Below are 8860 nucleotides of genomic sequence, written 5' to 3'. Positions count from 1 at the left end.
GCGCACCTTCCTTCTCCTGCTTTTTATACCTCGCTGAGGCAAACCGTCCTCCAGAGTGTTTGCAGGTCGATAATTTGTGTCGGTGTGATACTTGATTGTTATGCCACATTAAGCTGGAAAGCTATCCTGATATTGAGCGCTGCAATCTTTGTGTCTGGAGACTTAAGGCCCCTGAAGCTCAATTACTTTCTGGACGGATAAAGCCAGATATCAACACGACAGATCGCTTGTCGTTTAAAACATCACAATCACATTGCCTCCCACACTGATTCTCTGGATATGTTTGATAAACTTTTATAAAACAACAGCAACAACAAACGGTAAATATAACCAGGATAAATCAGACCGGACACATTTTTATGCAAGGAGCAAAGTGCATTGATGAGGAAATCTTGTCAAAGTATAAGAAACGTCCCAGAGCCACCAAGGTGGAAGAGAAGTTGGCTGTTTTTTCACTTCGCTGTCTTCTTGCACGTCTCACAACATCTGTGCTTGATAGGAAAAAGACAGCCGCCCTCCTTCTGCTTCATACCAAGCTGTCCGACCAGCAGCAGCAACGGCGACATCCATCTCCCTGTTCTCGTTTGCGGTAAGTTGAATGAATGTTACTGGTCTCATCTGGCGGCGGCGCCACGTTGATAGAAAGACGTGATGAACCAACACATATTCCAAATGACACCTTACACCTGCCCGAGAGGCAATCTCCTCTTCACTTCCACTCTTCACTTTCTGTCATCTCTCTCTCTCTGTTGTTGAAGGACCTTCTGTCATCTCTACCATCCTTCTCTCTGTTGTTGAAGGACCTTCTGTCATCTCTACCATCCTTCTCTCTGTTGTTGAAGGACCTTCTGTCATCTCTACCATCCTTCTCTCTGTTGTCGAAGGACCTTCTGTCATCTCTACCATCCTTCTCTCTGTTGTCGAAGGACCTTCTGTCATCTCTACCATCCTTCTCTCTGTTGTTGAAGGACCTTCTGTCATCTCTACCATCCTTCTCTCTGTTGTCGAAGGACCTTCTGTCATCTCTACCATCCTTCTCTCTGTTGTCGAAGGACCTTCTGTCATCTCTACCATCCTTCTCTCTGTTGTTGAAGGACTCTGGTGATCAGCAGCTCAGCACAGAGGTGACAGGAGCAGGCGGTCAGCTGCAAACATGGATCAATCACCAAAGTAATCACCTGAAATAATGTTGGAATATGACTGTCTGTTTCTGTATTGATGCATGCAAAAGTGCTGCACCATGATTATTTTAAACAGAGCTGCACAACTATTTGGAATTGGAATCTTTCTGGGTGAGTCTCCATGTTCTCCCTGTTCCTGCTGGGTTCTCTCTGGTACTCCAGCTTCCTCCCACAGTCCAAAGACATCAAGAGGGGACCAGGTCTGTATGTGTTGGCCCTGCCATGGACTGGTGACCTGTCCTGGGTGAACCCCGATATTTCAACTTATGACATCATCTGTTTGTTAAATGTTTATTGCCTATACAGAAATCACAACCTGACTTATTCACCTAATCCTGCTGCGCTGGCATGCTGTTATCGCAGCTCAAACAACCCCCCAAAACATCATCTTTGTCGTCCTGAAATGCCGCTGTAGATGGGATCATCACGTCACGATGGGAATTGTGTGCACATTCTGTCATTTGTGTGTTAAATTGTAGTTTTGACGATTCTGAAATAGAGCTGAATCCTTCATGAGGGACAGTGAGCGAGGAATAATGGGGGAGTCACCAAGCGTCTCTGGTTGTTGTTTGTAACAGGCAAGGATGGGGGGGCAGTAGGAGAGGGGGTTTTCTCATTTACACTACACAGGGGTCCCTTTTGGATCAGGACGGCTGAAGACACACACACACACACACACACACACACACACATGCACTACACAGAGGAAATGGCACTCATGCTGGGAGACAAAAACTCATATTAAAGACTGATAGAAATTAAAGCGCAGCTCACTCTCACAGTTCCTATCCAGCTCATGTTGACAACAGAGGAGACTCGGCAGTGGAATTCACAGCCTCTACAAATATAAAACACATCATTACCAGTATTCCTCTACCATCGCCCAGCTTCTTCTTTTTATGGCCTCTTTTCTCTGTTCTGTATTTCTTTCACTTTGAAACAGAGGTCTATGTGACAGACACAGCTGGAAGTGAAGTCACTCTCTCTCTCTCGCTGTCTCTCTCTCACACACACACACACACACACACACACTGCTGCCCTTCCATGCACGCAATGGATAATATCATGGGAATTGCGCTGAAAGCTGTGCGATGTGACACAAACACACACACACACACACTTCATCTCAATGAAGCAAAGAGGAGCAGGATATCACAGCCAGCTGTCATTTCATGAATAAATACACATTAACACACATTCATGGGAATCTTCCAGCACCTGTTCATGTACAAATACCAGTTTTCTATAAAGTCATAGTCATAAGCATGTGTGTACTGTATATATATATATATATATATATATATATATATATATATATATATATATATATATACACACACATATATATATGTATATGTGTGTGTGTGTGTGTGTGTGTGTATACTGTATGTATGTGTATATACTATATTTTTAGTAGGAAAGTGAGCAAACAGCATGTTTTCACATCAGTTCTTCAAAAGTTTATTTCACCAGTTTTTTCCTGTGAAACTCCAGTGGACTAAAAAAGAAATGTCCCCCATCCGTGAGCCCGAGGGAGAGCAGATCATGGGTGAGTTTTCATTTTTGGGTGAATGATCCTTCTAATGTGCCCTGATTTAGGATCAGGTCAACAGCCAATTACTGCTGTCCAGATAAACTTACTGTAGAAGCTGATGTGTGTGTGTGTGTGTGTGTGTGTGTGTGTGTGTGTGTGTGTGTGTGTGTGTGTGTGTGTGTGAGAGAGAGAGAAAGAGGGAGGGAGAGAGAGAGCTATCAGAGTCAAATACAGTGATTACAGAAATGATATCTGTTTGGTAATTAATATTGAATTAATTTTCTGATGTTCGCTGCATAAATGAACACAAAGACATTTGGAGCTTTGCTTCTTCCAAATCATTTATAAAAGTCCAATTAAAGTTGAGTTTTCCCTGCGTGATTTCATTGTCCTCCACCGCTAAAACACTTTTCAGTTATTCACTTTATTGGTTTCATTTAGCAGCTTGTTTATTTACTCCTGTATTTGCTCTGTTTGGAGGGATTCAGCCTTTATAAATTAATCACAAAGTGCTCTGAATAAAGGAATCATAACATTTACACACACACACGCAGACACACACACACACATCTATGACAGCTGCTGTAGGCAAAGCCCTTAGCATTGAGGGCTAGTGACAGTTTTGCCTGATGCAAGCTAAGTCATCTATACATTGACTCCTACCACACACACACACACACACACACACACACACACACACACACAGTAACTGAGAGGTGATTAGGGTCAGTGACAGTGTGCAAGCAAAGCCCTTCTCTTCATTCTTTCGTCTCTCATTGCCTCCCTTTGTCCTACATCGTCACACCGAGGTGCTCGGGGCGGGTGACAAGGGTCCCTGAGGGCCAACAGCCTGTCGAGCACTGACAACTGACTGTTGACAGCCTGTCCCAAAGGCAAACTCACACTCCACATCCATATCTTTCCCCACTTCGGTCCTGGTCATCTTCCTCTTCTTCAGCTGAAACCTCTTTCTCCCGTGTTCCTCTTTCTCTTCGTTCATCCTCTCCGACTCAAACTGCTGTCCCAAGCAGTTACTCTGGAGCTGGGAGCCGGGAGCCGCTCTCCCAGCCCCGGCTCAGGGCTCGGGGCTCGCACTGGGGAGCTAAACGACTTTGACCTACCCTGAGTCCTTCGGAGGTTTGAAGGGCACAAAACTTCTGAGTTGGTTGGTTGGAAGCCTGGAGGTCTGCAGGGTCTGATGTGTAGATATGTCAAACTTGGAACAGAATTTTGTAACATTCAGCCTCTGGATCCAGTTCACCAGGTGGTTCAAACACACAAGTAATATATCTTTTAAAAACTCACACCCTTTGCCAAGGAGGCTGCACACAAACGCGCTTCCATCTCCAGGAGCTTCACACTTCTCTTCCAACACACCTCACATCTCTGATTAAAATTCAGGGCCTCAAAAATACACTGAAAAATAGAGATATCATCCATTATGTACAAATTACACACAAAAACACAGCCTGTGCACCAAGATGATTCCTGGGAGATGGAACATTTTTCTCAACCATTGATTGATTCAAGGAATTCAATTAAGAATTGTACATGAAAAAAATTCTGTTTATATCTAAACATAATATTCCAATAGCCTAGATAGGTTTCTCTTGCCCAGGATCAATAACTTCTTCTTTCATTGCAAATTCAGCTTTTTAATATTCTTTCAACCAAATTTGATCAAAATTAATTCATTCTGAAGATGTGATAGAAACAACCCAACCAGCAGACCTACAGACACACGCTGGCGATGAAATTACCTCCTTGGCAGCGGTAAAAGTCACGAGTCGTTGCATATTCTGACCAATGAACAACATCTCGACTTTCTCTGAAACAGAAGCTTTCAAACATGAACGTCTGCTGTTGGCAGAGATTTCCCCTGCCTGGAAATCAACAGGAGCTGCTACCAAGCAGCATAAATGCTAAAAGTATAAAAGACGCAAGTTCTTCATTCCAGCAGGAAACCTGTATCGATTGTCCCTGCACAGTTTTCTATGAATCTATAATTTCCAGATACACGGAGCCAGAAACACACAAAACTCAATGGTTTTCTCAGCTGAAGGTTTACTTGCTGCTTTTTGATAAATTGGAATTTCAGGTGAGGAAAAACACACACAAAAAAACCCACTCTTGAAAAAAATAACTGAAGTGGCTGCAAGCTTTAGTCCCTGAAGTTAATATCTATCAGATCCGGACAAAGTTCTACTAATGAATGTGCTTCGATGGAATCTTTGATAAGAGCTGAACAGATAAAAGTGCGACTGGGTTCTTAAGAGAGACGGAGACAGAAACGCAGCGTTTATCTTCAAGGATCTGAACCGAATGAAGGAATGAAAAACACATCATTCACACTGAACTGAAGTTTTTCCACGTATGGAGTGAGGATATTACTTTAAATGTGTGTGCGTCAGGAGGTCAAGCAGACTTCTGATCAGCTGAACAAAAGCCTGCGCTGAGATGAAACCTCTACGTCCAGTAACAGACAGGTACTCTGGAACAGGTCAGCAGGGCTTAAACCTGAAGGTTTTCCATCCCTGTAAACTTAATGGGATGTAAATTTTATTTTTAAGAGATCCTTATAAGTAAGCAACTTTCTGATCTCTCTTCCTCTACACTAACTCTCATAATGTATTATGAATAAATAATGAGGGCTACTTTTAGACGGGAGCTGTCAAAACTTCTATCGACGCGGTGTGATTTATGTGCACGAGGGTGCTCGTGAGCCGCAGAGGAACAACAAACCCGCCCTTTGATGAATGTCGGACGGCAGTTTAGAGAAGCTGAGTGAGTAAATCACACGCGAGGTCGCTCACAGCATCAAAAACGAAGAACTTACCAAGACTGACACACGTGAGCGCTTGTTTCACCTCCTCATTATTTGTAAAAGTATCACAGTTTTACTACTCGGGCATCCTTCATCTCTTTGTCGACACATTTAGAATAAAGCGCCTCTGGCGTCGTGATTCTTTAGGATACTCAGGAAGTTTCCATTTTAAAAATGGAGGTGACCTGCAAAAAATGTGCCGTGATTAGCATTCATTGCTCACCTGCAGGAAAAACACATGAATTCGTCATGTTAGAAAGCTTTGTTCCACATGTATCATGCACATACATGCAGAAGCGACGGGACTTCTTTTAAAATGCACATGAAACCTATACAAAGATTTATATGAAACCCAAATCTGTGGAATTGCATGTGAAACCAGCAGGGATTATTATGTAAAAAGCCATGTAAAACCTCACAGATATCCAAGGGAAACCACTGCAGTTACTGGAAATCTATGGGACTGCATGTGAAACCCCTGGGATTCATTCAATTAGAGATAATTAAATTTTTTACACATTTAAATTCCCCTTTGCAACATTCTCCTCCTTCCCCTCATGGCTGCTCAACACAGACCAACCGCTTGGCAAAACAGCCGGGTGGCTTAAAAACATGAATACCTGTTAAACTACAGTCAGCAGAAGTCCTTTCCCCCTTTTCAATCATTTTACGTTTCAGTGATGCCATTTTACACACGTGACATTTATCATAAATGTCTGGAAAACAGCACAAAGACCGGAAACATCAGCCAACAATGAAGTGCAGCTAAAGATACAGATTTGACTCTCAACATTGTCCTGTAACTCAACAAATACTCTGAACGTGCTCCTGAGCGCGTGCGTTAACATCTGGCCGCTCGTCTCTGCGGAGAGATGTTCAGTGTTGGGTGGAAAAGACAAAGGCCTCCCAGTTGAATTGTCACAAATAAATCAATTCTAAAATAAAAGGATGTCTCATTAAAATTGAATAATAATAAAAAAAAAAAACTACTACTTTGGAGGAACAATTGAAAAATCCATTAATATTAGACACCTACACCGTCTCAGCATTCTGTTCTCCTTCAGGAAACGAATTCAGCCCCAGTTAAAGGAATTATTAGTATGCTCTGTGATTTAGGGATTATAGCTTCTCAAATTAAATGGCTTGAAGACCAGCTGCCTTGTTTCTGCTGTCACGGGCTTTAACACAGTCATTTAGCAACCTAGTCACAGAATGCAGCTGGCAAAGAGCAAAATCAGGCTGGTTTGAAGTAATATATTCACTCAGAATTCACATTTCCTCGTCCTCCAGTCCCTCTTTGACAGCCAGATCTAAGTAGTGATTTTGACTTTGTTTCTTTAGGTTAAAACCCAGATGATTGATTTTTTTTTTTTTTTTTAATGATACAAGCAAGTGGATCCTCGGCTTGAAAGTATGCATCTCTTACATGTTACATTTTGGCTCATAGGAAACAAACAAGTGCAAAGAAATGCTTTCTCATGATGTCTGAGGAGGTAGAACAGCTGTCAGAGGCATCAATACATGGTGATTATTGCAGGAAATGGCAGGTTCGTCATGCACAGCAGCAGTTTTCAGACCTTCACTGCAAATCGAGCTTTCATAGTAAAAGTATGTCCTGTTTCTCAAGGATGTGGTCGGTACTCTAACATCTCTCGTCCTGCTTCATCTCCTCCTCGACGGGATTTCTTCTATCCCTTCACACACTCTCTCTGTACCCGAGAACAGTTTTCAGCACGCTGTGTTTGCAGGCGTGCTGTGTCGGCGTTTCTCAATGGCGTTTGTGTTCGCCATTGGTTGTACAGCAGCGGTTTAAGCTCAAATCGAGATGTGAGGGGAGGCCGAGGGGGAAATGACATAAAAGTTGTGATACTTTTTTTTTTTTTTTTTTTTAGCTCAAAGATTTTGGGCCTCAGCTCCAGAAGCCGCCTCCATGCGTCAAGTTAGCTCACATTAGCCCCAGACGTGATATTGTGCCCTGGTCTAAGGGTACCAGGGCAGGTGGTGCTTATCCAGCTCATCCTGCACCGTGGTAAGAGAGGCAGGCCCGAGGGAAAGCTAAAGACGGCTTCATCTTCTAAAGCCGTCAAGGGCAGTCCCTTCGGAGCGCTCTTGGGCTGCTCGGGATTGAAGGCTCTGCTTCGATAGCCGAGCAGCTCACAGTCCAACAACAAAACACAGTAAAATGCAGGACAGTGGAGGCCTCACACATCTCAAGTCAGGCCGGGAAGCAGCGAAGGGCCTTGAGATAAAAGTGAGTTATTGGCAGTTATTTGCATGTGTACTCCAGTTTGATTTTTCCATTTGTGTTAGCTGATTGGCTGTTCAGGGGTCGGCGCGCACGTTCAAGCCAACAGAACTAAATGGAGACTTTAATCCACCAGGTCTGACTTCTGTTGCTCACAAAATCACGTGTTGAGAGTTTTCTGGCTTGTTTTTGAAGAGGTCGTTTCATTTCAGGGGAATAAGATATAATGCAGGTTTTATCAAGATAGTTCCACTCAGGCCAAACATTCCAATGAGTTTCAGTAGAATCGCTGGAAATATTGTGAATTTTTTATTTTTAATAAGGGGGAATTCATCCTTTCTTCAACGGGAAAGATGGCAGTTGCTTCACGTCACCTATTCAAAGACCGTTTCAAGGCCACGACACCCCAAATATTTTGATACTTTGCACCTTGCCGGATAGCTTGCTTTCTTATACAGTTCCATGCTGGTGACCCCAGACTAAAAACCGCTGGCAGCGTAAGCCACAAGCTTGTGGGTGATGAGCACCCTAAGTGCTCTTCCAGTCTGCCAGCTCAGTGCAGAATTAAAGAGGTCTGAGCCAACAGAAGCAGTTAGCTGAGCCTTTATTTATGAAAGGGGATTTGCTCTCCTCATGTTAAATAGCTGCCAGAACAGCAGCCAAAGAAAATCACTAATACTTCCTTCCTTTTCCCTTCTCCCGCTCACCCACTCGGCTGTAGGAACTTAAAACTAAAGGATGTTGAGTACCAGCCGGGTTTTTGGCTGCAGTCTTCTTTACATTACAGACCGCACTCATATTCAGACTCTTACAGTGAGAACGGTGCAGGGGAAACAACTGCAGACAAGTGCAGTGAGGAAACATTCCCTTTTGGCCCCGCGTTTGAATCTTAACATCCTCCCCGTCTCCTTGCTCTCTCTACTCAGGGTCGTGTAAATGGTTGCAAAAAAGGTGCCCAGCATGAACAGCAACTCAGACTCCTCTGCAGGTTTCCAACCTCAGGGTTTTAACTTCCACCTCCTCCGTTTTTTCTGTTTCCTATTGTGCCTCACTGTCCGTAGACAAGTTGCAAGATC

This window comes from Aulostomus chinensis, chromosome 16, assembly GCF_037954235.1.
Source record: "Aulostomus chinensis isolate RoL2024-O1b breed Wild chromosome 16, RoL_Achi_v1.0, whole genome shotgun sequence".
In the NCBI taxonomy this organism is placed as follows: domain Eukaryota; kingdom Metazoa; phylum Chordata; class Actinopteri; order Syngnathiformes; family Aulostomidae; genus Aulostomus; species Aulostomus chinensis.
This window is presented reverse-complemented; position numbering follows the sequence as displayed.